The 23,241-nt window shown below is 38.4% G+C and overlaps 1 non-coding gene and 1 pseudogene across 1 annotated transcript; one reads left to right on the forward strand and one right to left on the reverse strand.

The window, feature by feature from the left end:
* Window positions 1–2,586: 2,586 nt before the first annotated feature.
* On the reverse strand, window positions 2,587–2,741 carry LOC139009645 (small nucleolar RNA SNORA9). Its single transcript, XR_011471368.1, has one exon. It is a non-coding gene; the product is annotated as a small nucleolar RNA SNORA9 (small nucleolar RNA).
* Window positions 2,742–4,838: 2,097 nt separating this feature from the next.
* The window catches only part of LOC139009431 (small ribosomal subunit protein uS17-like), a 41,837-nt pseudogene continuing 23,434 nt past the window's right edge, over window positions 4,839–23,241 (forward strand).

The raw sequence follows: 23,241 nt of genomic DNA on the forward strand, positions 1-23,241 counted from the left end.
GGTAGGGGCTGGGTGGAGTGGGGGGAGTGGGGGGTGGGAGATATCTGTAATACTATCAACAACAATAACAAAATACATTAAAAAGAAACCATCAGCCTGAAAATTGGTTTAAAATAATCTCTGAAAACTTACAAAATGCATTAGACCAGAAGGCAACATAAATCTCTATCTATAAGAGCATAATTCTGTTTAATCACATCATTAGTTTTACTAAAGGCAGACTTAGCAACAAAAATCTCCCACTTTCCATTCTGATAGTGACTCAGAATATGGCCATTTATAATAAAGGCAAACTTCCTACTAATTCTATATATTATGCATGGTCATACAAACAAAAAAGCAAACCGTGTCTTCCTATTTCCTTAAAATAAAATTTAAAAAAAGCATTTCCATCTGTGCCCCAGTGAGGCAGAGTTTTCACTGTTTTTAATTCTAGGTCTTAACAGCATTAGTACTAGGAATCAATGAATAAAATAGCACAGTACCATATGATCATTATATATTTCACAGGTAGAAATATCAATTTTGGTGTAATGGAAAGGAAGAATGCTTGAAAACAAATGCAGAAAGGAAATACATATATGCAAAAACATATTGGATATTACTGTATTTAAAATATTCTGCACATGTTATGAATATTCCCCTGCTATACAAAAAATAATTATACTAGTTACTAAAGATCTGGAAAAAATAGAATCCAGAGGGATGTTGTAATATTCTATAAATATTCCAGCCAGAGAGGCCAGTTCTGGGAGCTTTGGGAAGGCAAAGCTTGATAGTAATATCTACAGTGAGTTTGGCACTGTTTGCTTAAGAAGTGACCTATTAGTGGAGTGAGTTAAATAAAAGTGCAAACAACAGAGCACATAATCCATTTATAATCCTAAGGCTAGGGCTTCTATATGCTAATACTTCCAAGAAACTTGGCAGAGAATCAATAATAAAATAGCTCCCAAAGTATCTGAGTTATTATAAAAGACAGTTCTCAAGATCATGGAAGCATCTTTAGTGTGGGTCCTACTAGAGGTAAATGTATCATATTAAGAAAAATAAAGCTATATTCTGGTTGGAAATGAAACTCCAAAGGAAATTTTGAATTTTTTCTCAATACTTTTTACAAGTACGCAGATAGGAATGACTGGTAGAAAGTCTGTCAAATAAAATTACATGCACACAGCACTTTACCAGCTCCCAGGACTCCAAGTCAAGCTTTTATGCCTTTCAAGACAGTTATCCTATCTAATAAAAGGGAATATGCTAATTGACCCTCACGCTGTCACAAAATGGCAGCGCCCACAGCCGAATATGCTAATTGACTGCCATGCCCTCAAAGATGGCAGCGCCCACAGCCAATAAGGAGGGGATATGCTAATTGACTGCCATGCCCTCAAAGATGGCGGCACCCACAGCCAGTAATGAGGGAATATGCTAAATGACTGCCATGCCCTCAAAGATGGCAGTGCTCGCAGCCAATAAGGAGGGAATATGCTAATTGACTGCCCTGCCCTCAAAGATGGCAGCACCCACAGCCACAAGATGGCAGCGCCCAGTCCCCTCATCCCTGCCGGGGTGCCTGTCTCTGGAGTCCCCCAGTCCCCTCAGCCCCCCAGCTGCCCAGGGCCACCTGAGGCTCAGGTCACCGGGGCCGGCCGAGGCTTGCACTGCGGCAGTGGCAGCAGCAGAGGTGTGATGGGGGTGTCGCCTTCCCCTGATCGCCGGGTCGCCTCCCGCCCCTGAGGGCTCGCGGACTGTGAGAGGGGGCAGGCCGGGCTGAGGGACCCCCCTCCAGTGCATGAATTTTCATACACCAGGCCTGTAGTAATCTATAATAATAAAAGCATAATATGCTAATTGGACAGACGTCCTTCCGGACGACCTTCTGGAAGAAGCCGCGGCTGCAAGGGAAGCCCGGGTCCTGGGTGCCTGCCGGCGGCTAGAGAAAAGTCTGGGTCCCGGGTGCTAGAGGGAAGCCGGTGCCAGCAGCCAGGGAAAGGAAGGCCTACTCTTGCATGAATTTTGTGCATTGGGCCTCTAGTCCTATATAATAAAAGCATAATATGCTAAGTGTCTGACCAATAGGTCCACCGTCTGGTCGACCGCTCAACCAGTCGCTATGATGCGCACTGACCACCAGGGGGCAGATGCTCCAACCAGTAGGTTAGGTTGCTCCTGGGGTCCAGCCAATCGGGACTAGGCGAGAGGGCCTGCCATGCCCTGGAGCCCTCCCACAGTCCCTCCCAGGCATGCCGGCCCCCATCAGCCCCCATTTGGGACTGGGGAAGACAGCCCTGATTGCCCCAAATAGCCAGCCAGGCCTCTAGCATTTTTGCATGGGGCCTCTAGTATTAATGATGATATCTTTAAACCTTAATATTACTTAAATGCATAACCTGTTTTTTTGTGCACACAGCATGACATGCTGAACATATTTTGCAGCATGCAATTTTGCAGGTGCAAGGTCACTGGGAATTTTTGCTAGCAAAACAGAAATCACAAAATCATGGTAGTACCAATGTTCTCAATTTAAAAATTGCTCAATTTGGTCTCTTTTTAAATTTATTTTATTTTTTTATTTTTTATTTTTTCGACTGTCTGAAATTTCTATAACCTTGCTCCGGATGGAGCAGGGCAAGGCCTCAAACCGTTTCAAAATGTTCTAGCAAGCACTGTAGGAAGGCACAGGGTCACCCCCCCTTTTTTTTTTCTTTTAAAGCAGCTCATTGCTTTTAGAGAGTTTACACACCTTTCTTCATGATTCCATATATCTTCCTTCTTTTTTCTTGTGATAAGGATTCAAGGCTTGACCAAATTCTGATCAGGTTCTTCTGAGCTCTTCAGTAACAGGGCCTCAAATTTGGGGCCCTCCGTATTGTGCAGTTTTAGCAAGAATCCTACTGAGTTTAGCCAGAATTCCTCACTGAACATCTGATCACCCTTGACATTTGATCAGGTTCCTTATCTTCCACCATCCCCAGATGATATCTGATCACCTTGGCCTGCCTTTGGCAAGAGTCCTGTTGGATCTATTTAGACAGAGTCCCCTCTAATACCTGATATTTCCACTTAACTAATTTTCTATTCATCGCATATCCCTACCACACCCCAGATTCTTAGTGATAAATTCCCTCTTTTCCTTGTTGTATTCAGAGTTGAGCCCATTCTCTCTCCCCTATTGCATAAACCTCATTTCAGTGGTCCCTACACCTATCATGATGGTCCCTGTGAATAAAGGCTGCCTTATCATCTTTAACAAGTATCATTAATAATTTTTTTCTTTAACACTTCCTTCCTTTATTCCTTTCTTTCTTCCCTCAATCTAGTCTTAATTCACTCTTTCCTTCCTATCTTTTTCTCTTTCTTTTTTTTAAAATTCCTTCCTTGTCACTAAAAATGTCTATTAACTTTCCCAGGTTCTTTGTGATACTATGTAAAACATGTTTTTTGTTTGGGTGAAACATTTCTAAATTGATATAGTAGGTTTACCAGGTTATGGAACTACTGATAGAGGAGGAAGTCATATTAGGGAGACCCATTGTACTGATATTATGGAGTCAGAACCTGACTAACATTATCAAAATATAGTATTCCACTGAAAGCAGTAAATTAAAAAATTATCCCCAAGTTATTCACTCAATATAATAAGACAACAAATGTGAAATTCCTCATTTATTTGTGTGTAATTTAGTATAATTTCAAGGTTAACTGCTTCTTTAGAAAATGAGGATAAATACCATTTTTAAAAACCTACACAAGTCCTCCTGTGAAGTTATAATATCTTAGAAACTTAAAGAGGAAAAGGACTTCAGGACTCATTTATTTAGACAAAACTTTAGTCGAAAGAAGGAAATCAATCATTTGATATATTCATAAAGTAATTACTATTTGATGTGTAAAAAGAATTGATATAAATATGAAGCCATGTGATAACACAGAGGTTATATATCACATTGTATAAGCAGGGACAATGAAACAAAAACACCATGAAGGTCATTTCCCGCATAAGACAGTATATTATTATTATTATCAAATAATAATAGAGACAGTAAATACTCAAAAATTCAAAGGTAGAGGAGATGTCTATGAGTAAAGCCATCTGGGAAGCAGAGGTAGGGTTCGAGCTACAACTAAAGAATTTCTGTGATTTTGTTCATAATCTATTTTAAAATATACACTGAGTGGCCAGATTATTATGACCACCTGATGTTTGTAGGCAAATTAGCAGTACACTGCATCGTATGGGATATGGACGCCGAAGGCCTGTTCGAAACCTTTGCTGTCTGCAGTTACCAAGATAAAATGTCTCCAATTCGCACAGGAACACAAGGATTGGATAGTTGAACATTGAAAAAAAGTCATGTGGTCCGATGAATCATGTTTCCAGTTGCATCATGCAGATGGCAGAGTGAGAATTTGGTGGAAACAGCATGAAAGCATGCACCCCACATACATGAGAACAACCCTTCAAGCTGGTGGGGGCAGTGTTATGGTTTGGGGCTTGTTTTCCTGACATGATTTGGGCCCTTTATTCATGTGGAACAACGTCTGAATAGCACAACATACCTAAGTATCATTACTAATCAGGTTCATCCTATCATGTGGATGGTGTATCCCAATGGAGGTGCCTTCTTCCAACAAGACAATGCGCCATGCCACGGTGCTCGTATTGTGCAGAAGTGCTTTCAAGAACATGAGGGAGACTTTCCCTTGCTTAGGTGGCCTCCACAATCACCAGATCTCAATCCAATTGAGCATTTGTGGGATGAAGTTAAAAGAGCCATCAGGCAGCTGGTTCCACAACCATCAAATCTCACAGAACTGGACAGTGCTATTCATCAGGCATGGTGTCAGATTCCTCGCATCACCTTTCAACATCTCGTGGAGTCAATGCCAAGAAGAATGGCCGAAGTACTGAAAGCAAAAAGTGGCCCAATGAAGTACTGATGGGGTGGTCATAATAATCTGGCCACTCAGTATATCTATCTATATATATATCCTACGTTCAAAGGCTGTTAAATTGCATTGTTTACCCATATCTTCAGAAAAAAATCACTTCTACTGTCGTGGTAAACAACCTGCTTCCCTATTTATAATGGTCTGGCCCTCTAGAAACTTCAGCATGAAATTATAACTAATTTGCCTACAAATGTCAGGTGGTCATAATAATCTGGCCATTCAGTGTATTTTAGGTAAATTAAGGGTATTTTTATATTCTACTGTAAGCTACAAAATATCAAATTGCCTACCCTCTCCCTCACCACTATCAGTACATTAACATGTGCATAATGGTACAAATGAAATATTTATATATATATATACATACATACTAGGGGCCCGGTACACGAATTTGTGCACTTTGAAAGGAACTGTGGGCCACGAGGCTGCGGTAGGCACAGGGGCGGGTCTCGGCCCATCCTCTGCGCCCCTGCCCGGCCCCTCCCACTGCGGCCCCCAGGCCCCTGTCTGCAGGCAGCCCAGCTCCCACTGCTGCCGCTCCCACGCGCTGACGGCATCAGCCCCACTTGCATCCACTGATGGCATGGAGTGATTGGGGCTGGCACCAGCAGTGGGTGTGAGCGGGGCTGGCGCTCTCAGCAGGTTTAAGCGACGGCTGCTGCCCTGATCACCCCCCAGGAGCAAGGGGAGGTGGAGAGGCTCTCAAGGGAGATCAGGGCAGGCAGCTGCCGCTCTCACCTGCTGATGGCACCAAGTGATCGGGACTGGCTCCGGGCACTGGCAGCGGGTGCGAGCGACGGCTCTGGCCTTGGTCCGGTGCCCCCGCTCATCTGCTCCACCATCCAACGCGGCCAACACCACCATGTTCTGCACACGTCCCCTGGTGGTCAGCTCACATGATAGCAACCGGCTGTTTGGTTGTTCGGTTGCTCTGCTGTTTGGTCTATTTGCATATTAGCCTTTTATTATATAGGATGTCTCTGTCCTCTTTCTCCCACCCCACTCCCATCTCCCACTTGTAAATTTCTAAGTGATAAGAGCACTAGAAGCACCTTTTGTTTTAAGGAAGTGACTCTGGTTGGGCTCCTCGATGGCTCCTGAATGGGGTCATCAGAAAGACCAAACCATCATTAGAAGCTTGGAATGTCCAGTCCCCACCATCCCCACTTCTCTAAAGAAAGGAGAGGGGCAGAAAATGGCGTAAATGATCAATCATGCCTACATAATGAAGCCTGCATAAAAACCCCAACAGGATGGAGTTCAGAGATCTTCCATGTTGGAGGTCACATCCACCCACCCAGGAGGGATATTGTCTATCATTTAGTCCCTCCTCCAAACCAAACAAACTAAAACAAAGATATTTTGCCTTCAAATGTCCATCACCTCTATCACTTTTCTCCTCTCAGTCAATTGTTCTCAAAGCAATCTATAGTGCTTAAGCTTTGTCACATTTTTTGGTGACAAATATGTCCTGTATTCATACAGAGTTTATTTATTATTATGCTTTAGGTTGGTTCAAGGTATGTTATATAATATGACCATAAACTGTCAAGTAACACTCCCTCCACGTTCTGCGTGGAGTAGGGTTCGGTATCTAAAAGTGGAGCCGCACAACAAATGGAAGAAAAAGACACGAGATAATTTTGCAATATTGGGGGACCAGGCGGGCAAGTCCCGAAGGACTTCCTCTCCTGTGCTTAGGTCTCACCAAGCTTTTATTGATTTGGGATGCACTCATAGCATAGCCCTTAGGCAGGTGACCCCATTAACAGGCAGACTAGCCCATCAGCAAGGATGTACATAGTAATAAATGGGAATTAAGGGAACTAAGGTGGGGATGCTTCAGCTATTATTACCTAAATTAACTGGGTGGTTCCTAGATTAACTGGGTGGTGCAGTTCTGACCTTTGCTAGGACTTCAAAGGTTACTAGCTTTTGGGGGTCTCTGTTTAAACTCAGCTAGTGAAGACAATGAATGGACTCCGGCAATAAACCTAAGTGGTAGTAAAATATGATGAATTATTTTTATAGAATATACAAAAATTGTATATTTCATTAAGAGAAATCCTCCAGCTATGATGCTTTTGCTTCTTTACATACCCTAAAACACTGAATAAAATTTTCTGTAAAATACTCTTTTTTTATGGTACCTTTAAGAATAGAATTTATTCACTAGGCAAAAATGTGCTTCTATATAGCAGATCGGTTTGTTTTCTTTATGGACTGGACATTTATGGTTTCCTGTCATAAAAAAAAATCTATATTGGATAGGTATTAAATATTTAATAAATAGCAGATGAACAAAATTGAATATATTATTTTATCTGTTGAAAATTCCATATGAATCCCAGGTAATCATTCCACCTGAGTGCTAATATAAAGTCAAAGGGTCTCACAAAATATATTCAGGGACAGACAGTTGGGGTTACAATTTGAAGGTCATGTTTACTGAATAGTGCATGATGCCACAACTTTATCTTGCTCCAGACTTTGATTTCTTCCTTCAGTTCTGTAACCAGAGATCCAACTTTCATCCCCAATCTCTCAATCACTTCCATTTACCTCACCACATTTCACCATGAAGCCAAATTTAATAACTGAGCTTTAAAATCTGAAAGCTGGGGAAGGCCTTATCTTTAACAACACAATGTCACGACACTTAAAAAAAAATCCCTTTAACTCAGAGACTAAGATTAAATTATATATTTACTCTAGGTTCTGGACATAGACAAAGTCAATGACTGTTTCAAATCATCTTTATTAGCCATGCTATAAAGATGTCATCCAGTACCATGTATTCTTGGTGTTCTTATTGTTTTCTTTCATACTGTGATCAGTAACAGTGTGAAATTTTCTGCCACTTACTTGGTCATCTTATAACCCTATGAAATGGCATAGAAAACTCAAGAATATTAGCAATAAAAACATTATATACAGGAATGTATCCTTTAGATGTGGCGCTAATACAATACTCTTCTTGATTTACTAATGAGAGAAAGCCAATGGGAGAGTAATAACAAAACTGCATTTGGAGTGTATTTCCTTAGCTCTCCTTTTTCCTTGGCTCATCATTTTATTACTGAATTTAATGGAAAAAATGAAATAGCCTTTGAGCCTGCATCAGCAATTCTATAGCTACTCAAAATGCCTATTGTCCTGCTATTATTTTATTTTAGATCATAACTTTTGTTTTTTTTTTTAGTTTTTGGAATAAATTTGAGGTTATCTTTCTGTTGATCATTCAAAGTAGCTCAATCTTCCTGGAAGATAGAGAGTACCCTAGAAATACCAGGGCCAAATCATAGGGCACACAGATAAGCAAGTTTGCCAGGCCAGTCATAATGTATTACTTTGAAAGGTACTGTGTCTTTTTTAAGAGTCTTTTGGTTACATATTAGAGAAACATACTGAAGCATATTTAAACAAAAACCATAGGAGTTATTAGATGGACAAAGTTACTGTCTGGAACGCGAGGCTAGGGATAAATCATTACTCAAGATGGACTGAATTTAGAAGAAAAGTAAATCAGAAATACCAGACGTACTTTCTCTCTGCTTTTTTTTTTTTTGGCTTTTTCCTTTCTACACGTTATTTTTTTCACACATTGGTTTCTCCTGCTTCTCGGCGATCTTAGCAAAACTCTGCCATTTCACCACTCCTGAGTTTACTTATCTTAGTGCCAAACATTCGCAGAAAACAACTGGCTGAGTCTGAACCCTGTTTTTAAATGTCTCAATGTAACTGCTATCTATTATAAATATATTTGCCTTTTCAAAATAATCTGCTTTAACTTATCGGAAGGCAACTTATTTTGAATTTTTGCTTTATGATATTCAGCCATTCACTATTTCGATTACTATAATTTTAAAACAGTAAAATAATTGTAAAGAAAATGTGACTGAAATATTCAAATTGGTTCTAGTTGATAAGCAATATAATCAAATGGTGTGTATTCAACATACAGTAAGTTCTCATTTGACATCATCAATAGGTTCTTGATAACTTTGACTTTAAGAGAAACGATGTACAACAAATCTAATTGACATAAACAAGTATTTTCCAACCCAATTATTCCTGTTCAGGGTCGCATGTGGCTAAAGTCAATCTCAGCAGCTTCAGGGCACCACTTGGGAACCAACCACAGACAGGATGTCCTTGCATCTTGGGGAGCACTCACACCTCCTCCCACACTCACTCAGACTGGGACAATTTGGACATTCCAAGGCATCTAACATGCATGTCTTTGGGATGTGGGAGGAAACTGTAGTACTCAGAGAAAACCAATGCACACATGGGGAGAATGTAGAAACTGTACACAGACCATGGCCCTGGAACTGATTTTTCCTTCAATGTTATAACAGAGCTATGTTGAACAAAAGGTCATTATTCAAGAATTTGCTGTAATCACATTTAGTTTTTATTCATTTCTATTTTGTATATATTTATAAATACTTATGCACTCAGAAAAAAATTTTGCCACAAATGACACTGACCTTGTATAGAAGTAGCCCCAACCCTCTTCTGCAGGGAATGTATTTCAAGACCCCAGAATGTGCTTAAAACTGCTCTTAATACCAAACCCTACATATACTATGTTTTTTTCTATACATAGATACCTAAGATAAAGCTTAATTTATAAATTAGGCATAGTAATAAATTAATACAATAACTAACAATCAAAGAGAGCAATTAAGTTAGTTAAGTGAGATATATCTTTCTATCAAAGTATCTATTGTACTGAACTCACACTTCTGGTAATGATGTGAGATGATACAAAGCCTGTGTGATAAGATAAAGTGAGGTGAATGAGGTAGGCATTGTGATGTAGCTTTAGGATACTATAAAACTTACTTGATCTCTTTTTTCAATGTCCTGTAGTTTTCAGAGTACAGGTCTTTTACCTTCTTAGTTAAGTTTATTCCTAGGTATTTTAATTTTTTTGGTGCAATGGTAAATGGGATTGTTTTTTTAGTTTCTCTTTCTGTGAGTTCATTATTGGTGTATAAAAAAGCCATAGATTTCTGGTTTTTAATTTTATATCCTGCTACATAGCTGAATTAATTTATTACATCTAGTAGTTTTTTGATGGTTTGCAACAGCATGGATGGACCTGGAGAGCATTATGCTAAGTGAAATAGGCCAGTTGGAGAAAGATAAATATCACGTGATCTCACTCATTTGTGGAATATAAAGAACAATGTAAACTGATGAACAAAAAACTGATCCAGAGACAGAGAAGCATCAAACAGATCGTCAAACCTCAGAGGGAAGGCAGGGGAGGGAGGGGGGTGGGAGTAAGAGATCAACTAAAGGACTTGTATGCAAGCACATTAGCATAACCAATGAATATGGACACTGCGGCAGTGGGGGCTTGTACCGGGGGGTGGGAGTGGCTGGGGAGGGGTTGATGAGGGAAAACGGAGACATATATAATACTTGAAATAATAAAAAAGAAAAAAAAATTACTTGAACAAGTACTAAGATACAATGACAATAGATTGGATAATCAAGATGTCTATTAAGTGGCTAATTGGTGGGTAGTGTACACAGCCTGGATACACTGGACAAGTGGTGATTCACTTCCCAGGCAGGATAGAGCTGGAAGGCTCAAAAATTAATCATATTTCTCAAAATGGTGAGCAATTTAAACTTATGAATTATTTATTTCTGAAATTTTCCATTTAATATTTTCTGACCACGGTACTGAAACCACAGAAAGTGAAACCACAGAAAAGGGGAGCTCTTGTGTTAAAAGTGGATTAAAAAAAAAAGTAACATTGAGTTTGTTTTGGTGAGAATATGAGACCATTTACCTTTTCAAAAACATAATGTTAAAATACAGTTAGTTAACATGACTTTTATTTGCTACATTGACTATTATTAACTAAAATGGCATTTATCCTAAGAAATATATCCTAAGAATCCTGAAACACCAATCAGAAAACTATATGCATCCCTAAGTTCATAGCAGCACAATTTACAATAGCTAAGATCTGGAAACAGCCCAAGTGCCCATCAGCAGATGAGTAGATAACAAAGCTGTGGTACATATACATCATGGGATACTATGCAGCAGTAAAAAAGAAGGATCTCTTACCCTTTGAGACAGCATGGAGGGACCGGGAGAGTATTACACTAAGTAAAATAGGCCAGTCAGAGAAAGACGAGTATCAAATGATCTCACTCAATTGTGGAATATAATGAACAAAATAAACTGGGGAACAAAATAGATCCAGCCACATAGGAGTATGGAACAGACTGCTGAACCTCAGAGGAAAGGTAAGGGAAGGTGAGTGGGTGGTAAGAGATCAACCAAAGAACTTGTATGCATATATGCATTGATGGACACAGACAATAGGGTAGTGAAGGCCTGGGGCAGGGGGTGGAGGCGGGCTGGAAGAAGTCAATGAGGGGGAAAAAGGGGACATATGTAATACTTTCAACAATAAAGACTAAAAACTAAAAATAATTTTTTATAAATTAAAAAAGACACATACATACATAAACCAATACTTATAAATCTATGATAATGAATAAAGATGTAATTTGTGATAGCAACAACAGGAGATGTGTGTGATAAGACATGGATAAACCTTAAATGCATATTTCTAAGTGAAAGAAGATAATCTAAAAAGGTTTGTGTATAATTTCAAATGTATGACATCCTGAAAAACTATTGAGGCAGTCAAGGATCAGTGGTTGCCAGGTTTTGGGGAAAAAGGAGGGGTAAATGGATAGAGCATGGAACATTTACTTGCAGTGGAATTATTCGGCATAATACTATAATGGTGGATACATGTTATTATACATTTGTCAAAACTCATAGATTACACAACACAAAGAGAGAACTCTAATGTAAGCTAATGCATACAGTGTCCCAAAAAATGTACACACATACTTTGCATAATTATAAAGGCAATGTTTATTAAAAAACATTTCATTTTCAAGATTGAGCTATCAGCTATTAAAGTGTGGATACATTTTTTGGGACATCCTGTATTTGGGTGAGAGTGATGTGTTAATGTAGGTTGATCTATTATAAGAAGTGTACCACTTTGATGGGGATGTTCATAGCGGGAGAGACTATGCATATGTGAGAGCAAAGATATTATGGAAATTCTCTATACCTTCTGCCCAATTATGCTGTGAACTCAAAACTTCTGTAAAATACAAACTTTATTTTAAAATATACTAGTAAATCCAAGACAATGATGTTGAACTAAAACTATAGAGACAAATAACTGTCATGTTTTATTTTGAGTTTTTGGTCACTTTTTTTTTTTGGAGTGGGGGGCAAATAGCAAGAAGTTGTAAGGGATTTCATGCAGGCTAAGAGTGGAAAAGGAGGAGAACCCATGCAGAGCAAATGAAGACCTCTCTTTGAAACAGATGATGGTTTATGCTCAGCTCAGGGTGACAAAGCGAAAGAGTTATAATGCACCTTTCTTAGTTTCACCTCTGAGAGCCAAACACAGAAGCCCTGCTGTGAGGGAAATAAAACAATCTGGTCTCGCTGTTGTAAGCCTTCTTTCTGTAAAACCAACATCAGGTTAAAATTAGAAGGATACTGGGTTGGAAGATTTTGAGAATATGGCCCTTCTTCCACAGCAAGACAAAAGGCATTGTCTCAGCTGCGTTCACCTGGAGAGCAGCATCTTCTCAGTAAGCACCTCAGTGACATGTACCCTGTCCTTGTATTTAAGAAATCAAACCATTCATAAGAGGCTAACACGCAAGTGATAAATTCTTTTGTCAAACATCATGTCAGGGTGGTGGGATTGGAAGATAGAACCTTTGGCATTTACCCAGTGATTCCTTTTCCAGCTACATGTGCCTACTGGGTCATTATAACAGCAGGAAGCTTAAGAGAATGTAGAAATACATAATTAAGGAAAAAGCTGACAGTTATCTTTCTCCTAGATTTACACAGCTGGTACTTGCAGCAGCCGTGGACCTTTTGCATCCATTTGAAGTTGATTTCAATCAACATTGATTGCCCAGCCTGGACCATTAAGTGCATAAACTGATTTCAAAGAAATGAAATATGATGGATATAGAAATCAGTGTAAAGAAGCTAGAGAACAACAGGAAGAAATCAAGGGTCCTAAAATAAATAAAACTATTCACAAACTGTTTGCTAATTAACTTTTTTTAAGTTCAGCAGTTTTGTTGATTGTTCTTCTTTACAGTCTGAATCTAGAGATTATGAAATACCATGCATCCTAAAAACTTTAGAATGGTAAATAAATTCATCTTTGTAGCATTCCTCAAGTTAATGAAAGTTCCACATACACACGGAAGTAAGAAGAGTAAGTACGGGGAAGATGAAGTATCACAAGCCCACAGAGGGGCTCTTAGATATTTGAGGGGTCAAAGAAGAAAACTGTTCCTTTAATACAATCCTTTCTTCTCTCATTACCTGAAGTCTGAGAGTCCTTTTAAAAGTCAATTTTCCCTCCACCTAATATACGTTCTTTTTTCTTCAAACAATAACGTGAAATGGTTCGGATATCTCTGAAACTCATCACTCTTTTATTAACAATCAATAACAGCAAAAATGGAATATGGAAGGCGCTAGGAGTTTAGGACTTAAGTGAGTGTACCATGACCGTGATTTTCAACTGGTGTGCCACAAGAACTTTTAAAACATGCAGTGCATGACTCTTTAGTCAGGGGCACTTATCTCTTTTTCCTTAGATTGTCAAATTAAAAAATGACAACAGTCAACACAATAATAAAAGCCCTGTGTGAGTGAATCAAAATTATACCTATTTTTTTGGTCAGATAGGCAAAAAATATGTTTTTGATGTGCCACAGAATTTCAGTAATTAGCTTATGTGTGCCATGAGAAGAAAAAGGTAGAAAGTAGCTGTACTATGAGATTGTATGTACACAAGTTATTCTGATAACCCTATACATTTTTGCCTTGTTCCAAAACAAACTTAAAACAACAATACAATGGTGGTCCACAAATTAGGTAGAAGGCATGAGAGACAGGGAGAAAGACCGATATTTTAAAAGGGAGACTGTGTAGATGACAATCTTCATATTTCCAAATGAACAGGAAATTAGTATTTTAACTTATACAAGAAATAGAAGACTACTCCCTTCTTTTCTTCTTCCATTAAAGAGCTTAAAAACTGATTAGTAGTTTACAAGAAACCCTTTTCAATATTTTTATTTCTGTGTGTTATGGGCTATTATATTCTTCTGTGTATTCCCCTCAGTTCGTTACAAGAGATAGGGAGTCTTTATTTCTGTGCTAATATGCAGTTCCTAATATCCTGTTTATCCTCTTCAGATCAATAAATGTCCTTAGCCTTTGGTTCCTCATTTATGTAATATGGAGCACATATATTTAACTAAAGCCATACTTTAATCTTTAAGTTGCATAATTACAACACAGTAATGATGTAATGAACCATAAAATCTTAAATAAGATTTAAGATTTGAAATCTTAAATATCATAAGTATAGGCATATTTTTGCAAAATACATTTGTGAATCTTCAATGAGCATTCAAAACACAGATTCAGAAATTACAGTGGGATTGCAGTTCCAATGAAATGAACTCAGATATGCAGAAAAGAGAAACTTCTCTTTTCTCCAGAGCTGAGTTGATCTCTTTTATAAGCTGTCACAGGACTCCATAGTGAAGAAATGTGTCCTTGCCAGAGGTTGGCAGTTCCTGCCTGCTCGCTGGTCCCACTCCCTACCACCACCCACCCCTGGTTCCCTGTTCCTTGCTGCTGACCGTGGGGGCGGGGGGGGGCGGGGGGAAGGGGTTGGGGTGGGACCAAGAGGTTGACTGTTCCCACCCACTCACCGCCCCGTGCCCCGCCACAGGTCACCCTCTGTGTGTGGGGCAACGAGTGGGGCGGTGGGGCGGGGGCCTTGGCTTGGTGCTTCCCATGTCTGCCACCACCCACCCCCATTCCCTGTTCCCCCTCTGGCAAAAGAGCCTGCCTACGGGCTGGGGAAAGGGACCAAGAGGTTGGCTGGCAGCTCCTGCATTGAGGGTCTGCCCCCAGTGGTCAGTGCGCATCATAGTGAACAGTCATTCTGCCGTTCGGTCGATTTGTATATTACCCTTTTATTATATAGGATTATATAGGATAATTATAAAATGCATTACATATTTTTGTAAGAATTAAAGGAATTAAATTTTTTTAGTCTGTGATATAATTTTTCGCGGATATTCTGAAATGCATAAGATCATGATAAATTGGAGCTGAAAGAAAGTAAAGGATTTATTTGTCCTCATTTTCCAGGAAAGGACATGAGTATGCCAAATAAAGCTAAGTAATGTTTTTCAAGGTTAGAGATAGGTTAAGAGCCAGGGATTATTTTATTGCCATGTGCACTCTATATGCTAGCCGTGTTAACTATTCATTTACTAGTGCTTCATGCTTTTCACATTTTTCTGTTTTTGTACTTGCCTCATCATCAAGTGCATGGTCCTCAGGTGGTACCTACCTATTTATCCTTCAATATTTAGCTCCAGTATCACCTGGGAAAGCTATTCTGAGCCTCATGCATCTGTCTGAATGGAAGAGTCTATTCCATTTCTTCTTTTGACAAGATATCTGTTTCTATCTATCTGTCTGCCAACTATCTATAGCTGCCTTTTCCCTTTCCTGTTCTTCCTAACCAATTTGAATTCTGTGAGAAATGGAACTATATCATTCATTTTTCATCCTCAGTGCCTCCTTCAGTGGCTAACTCATAGTGGGTGCTTAATAAATATTTGTTGCAATTGAATGAATACCTGCTAGAACTCTCATTTTATACACTGTAATCCCGCCCCTGTTATTCCTTTTAAATGACAAAGAAATTTCCTCTTCTATAAATAATGCAGTTTAAAGTAGACTATGCCATTTTCTTTCTACCTGGTATATTTTAAATATTATAATAAATACTGTTTTTCATATTGGGTTCAATAATCTTTCTCTTCACCATTTGTTATTGAATTAATTTTATAACTACATTTCACTGTTTCTGTTTCACAGCTATTGTAGTGCTTCAATTTTCATGCCCACTAAGGTCTCCAAAAAGGGACAGATCTATTTATAAGAATGTATCACACTTTTAAATTGCAATACTCCCTTCCTTTATTGAAATAGTCAAATAGCCTCCAAGCCTGTATTGTGACAGCTTCAATTCTGCAGAATATCCTTGGCTTCATCCATTATTTCTTTGGAAGCTTCTGTTAATTCAAAGCACAGCAAGAGAATTAGGAATTTTAGGTTATTTCAGCTATTTTGCAATGAACAAAAAAACATGTTCATCAAAGTAAATGGACATTGTCAGGGGCATAATGGAGCAATAGAAGGCTATGCAGAAAAAAACACACAGGACTAACTAAACTCTCATATGAAAAGAAATATTTTATAAAAGTTTGTCCTACTCACGAGTAGGAAAGAAGATGCAGATACTGTATTCCTGTGCATGACAGCTATTTTAACTTTCTAATATCTAAACTGCTTTATACAATCGATTTCATTGACTATTCTACATTTATTTCTGATATCTGAATAACATTCAACATTTTTATTGTTGGAATATGCTATAAATGTACTTGAATATTAAGAAAAACCTGTTGTATGGATATAACATTGTTCCATGCTCATTATAATGTATTCTATTTTATGAAATCTTTGTCTATTTCAGATTAGATTTATGATTTTTCATTCATTCAGAGATATGACTTCATTTTTTATTCATCTATCCATTATTTCTTAAGAAAATATGCTTCTTAAGTGTCTACAATTGTATACCTATTTTGGATTCAAAGAAATAAAATACAAAATGTGTCTGAATGTCTCTTTTGTCTTTCACATAAGCACATCTTCCCCTGAAGTTAGATAAGGTTCAGAGGATCCCTCTCTATTCCAAATTCAAAGGACCAAGTTGAACTGATTGAAATAAAATTGTTAAGCCTTAGTCAGAACAGACTCAGTTATATAGGAATTATAGGATCAGAATTGCTAAGAATGTGTCTTGAATCAGAATTTTAACAAGTGTCACAGGAAAAATGTACAGCAGATTTGAACTTTTGAGGGCCACTGATGTAAAGCGTGGGCCAAGTAGACAACATGATGACAACAGAGGCCCTAACAAGCACTCGGTGTGGAAAATCCTTAAAGAGAAAGTCAAAATGGATATAAAACTAAATCAGAAAAAAAGAAAAGAATTATTATAAATGCAAAACTCTGATTTATCCAGTGGCTTTTAAAATACCTTCTTCTCCCGAGCCGGTTTGGCTCAGTGGATAAAGCACTGACCTGCAGACCAGACCAAACGGTCCTGGATTTGATTACAGTCAAGGGCATGTACCTTGGTTGCAGGTCCCTTCTGGCCCACGCACTGGTCAGGGCTTGTGCAGGAGGCAACCAATCAATGTGTTTCTGTCACATCAATATTTCTCTCTGTCTTTCCCTCTCTCTAAAAATCAATGGAAAAATATCCTCGGGTGAAGATTAAAAAAATAATAAAATAATTTAAAATATAAAATACCTTCTTCTATGGTGTAAGCCAACTATGGTGAAGGTAGCTTTAGATAGCAAGTAGTCTTACTCCAGAGCTATATATTTAAATAGCTTTCTTCACAAGTCTTTTAAGAAGCTTGGCCAGAGCACAGAGGAAAAAGAGATATATGAAGGGTAATTGAAGGTAATAAAAACTAAAAGGTAACCTGAGGTGTGTAAGGGAGGCATCTGATAGCTGGGGAGAAAAATCTGAGCATTGTTAAATAAAAAAGATATGTTTCTATTTCTATTTCAATTTCTATCTGTCTTATCATATATAGGGTTGGGCAAAAATTGGTTTACAGTTGTGAGTATGCAAAACAGATAGTTTATTTTCATATTATTTTGATTATTGTATTAAAATTTATTGTAGTATTGTATTATATGAAAAAGTGAAACTTGCTTTTGTACCACCCTGTATATGAAGTGGTGAAAAGCGAACAGTTAAAGAAATGAGAAAGAGTTATGGGGCATAGTCCATGTATTAAAACAACCAGTTTAGAAAAATAACTCAAATAGTAAAAATTGCTGCTAGTATCATGCCATTTAAAAAAAAATAGGTTTTTCCCTACTGCATTAAATTCTAATGCAAAGTCTCTTCAGATTCATCTTGTGTTTATTGGGTCTTCATGAGATCTGACTTTTTAATCAATTAGGCAATAGAAGTAGGTGTAACACCGGTAATAACAGCCACAGTAGATGGCTGGTTATACAGTAAAGGAATATTAAATATTGCTTTCTGGGTATCCTTTCAAGATACACTTTTTTTCTTTCTTTTACAGTAGAATGTACTCTTCTTACATTGTTCAATTATTAACTGTATTCAGTTAAAATAATGGATTAGGGCAATCATGTTGGTATAGTAATACAATGATGCTGCATACATATAAACATAAAAACTACACAAAAACAAACAAACATAAAAAACACCTACACTTTTATAGGTATTTATTAACTTTTCAATTTGGTCAACAATTAATCAAGGTCAGGATAGCCAGAACAAATTAGATATTACCACTGAATATAGCTCTCTGAACCTTTTTCTAGGTGGTAATGGATTAGTAACATCATCTTTGGGTAATGCAGCATTAATAAATTGCTTGATGGACACCAAAATAATTTAATGTGCTTAAAGCTAAACATATTACTACAATAAACTATCTCTACACATAGATGGTAACATATTCTTGCCTTCTCAAGCTTTTCTTATAAATGTACCTTAAGAAACAAATAACTGAGAATGTATTTAATTTTATTAATTGTGTGATCCCATGTTCTTATGAATAACATTAGCTATAATTTCTTTTCATTATCTGGGTACACTTAAGAAAATGAGGACTAATGCAAAGTAACTTCATCAGAACAGACTGAATTCATTAGAATTTAAACATTGAACATGTTGATTCATTTTAAGTTTGGAAAATTATTCAAAAATAAAATTCCACATCCAATATCATTTATATTTAGGTTATCTTACTTGAAACTACAAAATATTACATCTGACATTTCCTATGTTGACTACCTTTAAAGAAATATTCATAGCTAACAAATGTAAGTTTTAAGATTCAACATTATCCTATATCTAAAATGAGAAAATATACATGAAAACTTCACTTCTAATCTTGAGAGAAAAAAGGATAACTAGGTGGTTATGAACTAGCATCTCCCATTAAATTAATGATTTTTACCTAATTCTTGTGGCTGTGGAATGCAGATCATTAAGCTTTAAGCTCTTTTATATTCATTGCAGTAGCACCTTGCAAATTGTGTGGTATTTTTCTTTACTAAAGATAAAAATCTCTACAAGTTAGTGGTCCAATATAATCATCAAAATACTGTTTCAAAGCATAGATTTACATGGAAATAGGTAATGTCTTGGTCAGTTGGGGCTGCCATAACAAAAGCCCTAGATTGAGTGGCTTAAACAACAGACACTTATTTTCTCACAGTTCCGAAGGCTGGAAGTCTGAGATCAGGGCACCAGCATGGTTGGGTTCTGGTGAGTATCTGTTCCTGGCTTACAGATGGCTGCCTGCTCTAGTTTGCTCACATGGACTCTCTCTGTACATGTGCCAGGAGAAACAGGAACTCAGCAAACTCTCTGATGTCTCTTCTTATAAGAATGCCTATTGTATCCGATGAGAGCTCCACCCTTAGGACCTCATTTAACCTTAATCACCTCTTTAAAAGCCCCATTTCTCATATAGTCACACAGGGAAGAGAGGAGTTACCTGTGAATTTTGCAGACACAGTTCGATCTATAAAGAGTACTAACCTAACATGCATCCTAGAATGACTGGCATCACTGAGAAATCTGGGCGTGCCTCTCTGGTAGTTCAATTAATTCAACAAGTAGTTACTGTTCCAGATACTATTTAGGGTCAGGTATAAAGCAATGAACAAAAGAGAACTACTATTGCTCTCTTATATTTGGTATCATATGTTTCTAAAGGAAAAGTTCCCAATATGAAGACTGTGGGATGCGGAAGGCTTCTCTGAGAGTACTTAGGTGAGATTTAGGCTGAATTGAAGGCTGCCCACAATGCCCTGCAGGACATCCAGTCAGGGGCCAGGACAAGGAGTTGCTGAGCCAGCATGTTGCTGGGCATCTTGAGGAGGACAACCAGGAGCAAGAGAAGGTGGAGCCCCACCAGCAGGTGGCCATCCATCTGCACATGGACTTGTGCTTGTTTATCTGATGTTTGCCATGCTTCTGGAGATCACCTACCTACATGGCAGCCATGAATTTGTGTGTGTGTCGGGGGGGGGGGGAGGGGTAGGAGGGGGAGGGGAAAGAAGAGACACAAACATGCAATCTATAGCAGCTTTCTATTTGAAATTCCATCTAACCTATATAGGAAGGAAATACTGGATTTGATATGATTTAAATTCCCATATTTGAGAGAATTTAATCCATAATCTTTGTGTAAATAATAAACACCAAATTACAGCTGTTTATACTAGATCAGGGGTTGGCAAACTTTTTGACTCGAAGGCCACAATGGGTTCTTAAACTGGACCGGAGGGCCGGAACAAAAGCATGGATAGAGTGTTTGTGTGAACTAATATAAATTCAAAGTAAATATCATTACATAAAAGGGTACGGTCTTTTTTTTTTTAATTTTATTCATTTCAAACGGTCCGAATCCGGCCCGCGGGCCGTAGTTTGCCCACGGCTGTACTAGATTGTTGCATGAAAAAGTAAAAGTGCCAAAACCTTACAGAGATTTTGCCCATGGCCCCAAAATAAAGCATTTATAATATACTAGAGGTCTGGTACACAAAATTCGTGCATGGTGGAGGGGGGGCTGTGTCCCTCAGCCCAACCTGAACCTTCTCTCAATCTGGGACCCCTCAGGGGATGTCCGACTGCCAAACCAGCAGCTGGACATCCCTCTCGCAATCTGGGACTTCTGACTCCTAACTGCTGCCCTGCCTGATTGTCCCTAATCACTCATCTGCCTGCCAGATGCCCCTAACCTCTCACCTGCCTGCCTGATCACCCCTAACCACTTTGCCTGACTGCCTGATCACCCCTAACCACTCGCCTGCCTACCTGCTTGCTCCTAACTGCTCCCCTGCTTGCCTGATTGCCCCTAACCACTCTGACTGCCTGCCTGATCACCCATAACCGCCTCTGCCTCGGCCCCTGCTGCCACAGTTCATCCAGAAGGATATCAGGAATGATGTCCAGAAGGTCGTTCAGCTCTCTGGTCTAATTAGCATATTACGTTTTTATTATTATAGATATAAAACATTGATGATGTTTGATGTCTTATTTGCCTTTCTGTAACTAGATATCAGAACAAATTGTCATTCCAAAGCAGCTATCATGAAGAGCTTAGTTTTCCTGAATTCAGTTGTTATGAACAATGAAGGTTGCCAACAGTATATATTTATAATCTACCTTTAAACTCTGGCAAGAAGTGACAGTTGTGAATAGACGGAATTGAGTCCCATAAAACTCTGTCCTATTTCACTGTTTTGCATGTGGATATCTCTGGTTGTTGTTCAACACCATTTATTTACTTGTTAAAATGAATTGACAAAAATAATTGGTTTATTACTCACCTTTTAAAGAATAATAGACAAGTATAAAATTGATGGAGTAAATGGTCAAGATGTCCTTTAATTTCTTCCCTCCAACCATTTGATAGTGACAAATTGACATATACTTATTTTTAGCCTGGAGGACTCTATTTTATGCACAAAGTTTCAAACACCACAATCTGCCCTTCAGAAAATAAGAAGCTTTGGACAATTAGTAAGGTGGCTATTTGGAGGAAAATTCATTAAAGCAGGTTAGCAAAGGATACTTTTAAGAGTCTGTGTTTCTTATTTGCACAAGGAGTCAGAGAGCACTAGACTTTGAGTTCTAACAATAACCTCTTATTAAGTAAATCTTTGTTTGTATTGTCCATTTCCAAGATTTGCTCCCTAGAGGAGAAAAGATAACTTTATGTCATAAATAACGGGACAGGTCTCTTTAAGTAACTATTAATTTAAAGAAGGGATTCATATTGGATTTACAATAGATTCTGACATGCATTTTTAAGATTAACATTGAAAATAATAAAATATTATAAAAGCACCAAAGAAATAAGAAATAAAGGTTTTATCCAAACTCAATGAATGAGTTAATAGAATGGGTTTCAAAAGATGAGTAACTCAAGGTACAGTTTGTTCTGCTATAACACTTATTTTGAAAATGGAACTTGTTCCAATGGCAATGGATATATTAGGAACAATTTAATAGAACAACTTTTATGTTAGCTTATGTGTAATTTTCTTCATGAGAAAGAGAGATGAACATGGAAAACTACAGCACAGTGAACCCAAAAGCACAGTAATACACAAAAATACACGCATCTACCAGCTACTTCAGTTTCCCACATGTTATGAGCCCCCACTTAACCACATCTGGTGTTACAACTTTTAGTTCAATTTCAGATAAACATCCTTCCATCCTATATAGTAAAAGCCTAATATGCAAATTGACCTAACTGCAGAACAACAGGTCGCTATGACATTCACTGACCACTAGGGAACAGACACTCAATGCAGGAGTTCCCCCATCCTGCAGGCCCCAGGACAGTCAAGACAGGTGCCAGCTGGGGCCCCCCAATTGCCCCACAAGTTGCCCTGCAAAGGGAGGCGACTGGTGGCAGTGGTGGGGGGGCAGGACCAGCCAGCAAGTGGGCTGGTGCCACCTCCTGATCGCCCCACTGGTGGCCTCCTGCAGCAGGGCGATTGGGGGTGGGGCCGGTGAGCAGGTGGTGCCAGGCCAGCCAAGGAGGGTGCCAGCGGGGGCCCCTTGATCTCCTTGCTGGTCGCCCCACAGATTGTCCCTGATCGCGGCCAGGCCTAGGGACCCTACCCATGCAAGAATTTCATGCACCGGGCCTCTAGTCACTTCATAAGAACTCAGGACCTTCATCCTTGCTGATGTCCAATTGTACAATTAAACTTCAGGGTTTTTCAAACCAGTGACATATTTACTGCCATATTTATGTAGTTCTTAATGATTTAATAACATATATGAAATCATTTTTATTAAGTTCTTATCTTCTCATCCCCATAAAACCAGAGTATTTTGCTACTGAGTTTTTCAGAGCCAGTAATATTTAGGAATACATATATAAGGTTATAGAAAAAGTGACTAGTATATTGAACAAATTAAACCAACATTTTGCTAGAAAAAGAATAAGCAAGGATAAATAGGGTTTATGCATATCTTATGGTCTCTTGAGAACAAATGATTA

This window comes from Myotis yumanensis, unplaced genomic scaffold (genome assembly GCF_028538775.1).
Source record: "Myotis yumanensis isolate MYYU_CA2020_CCGP unplaced genomic scaffold, mMyoYum1.0.hap1 SCAF_4, whole genome shotgun sequence".
In the NCBI taxonomy this organism is placed as follows: Eukaryota; Metazoa; Chordata; class Mammalia; order Chiroptera; family Vespertilionidae; genus Myotis; species Myotis yumanensis.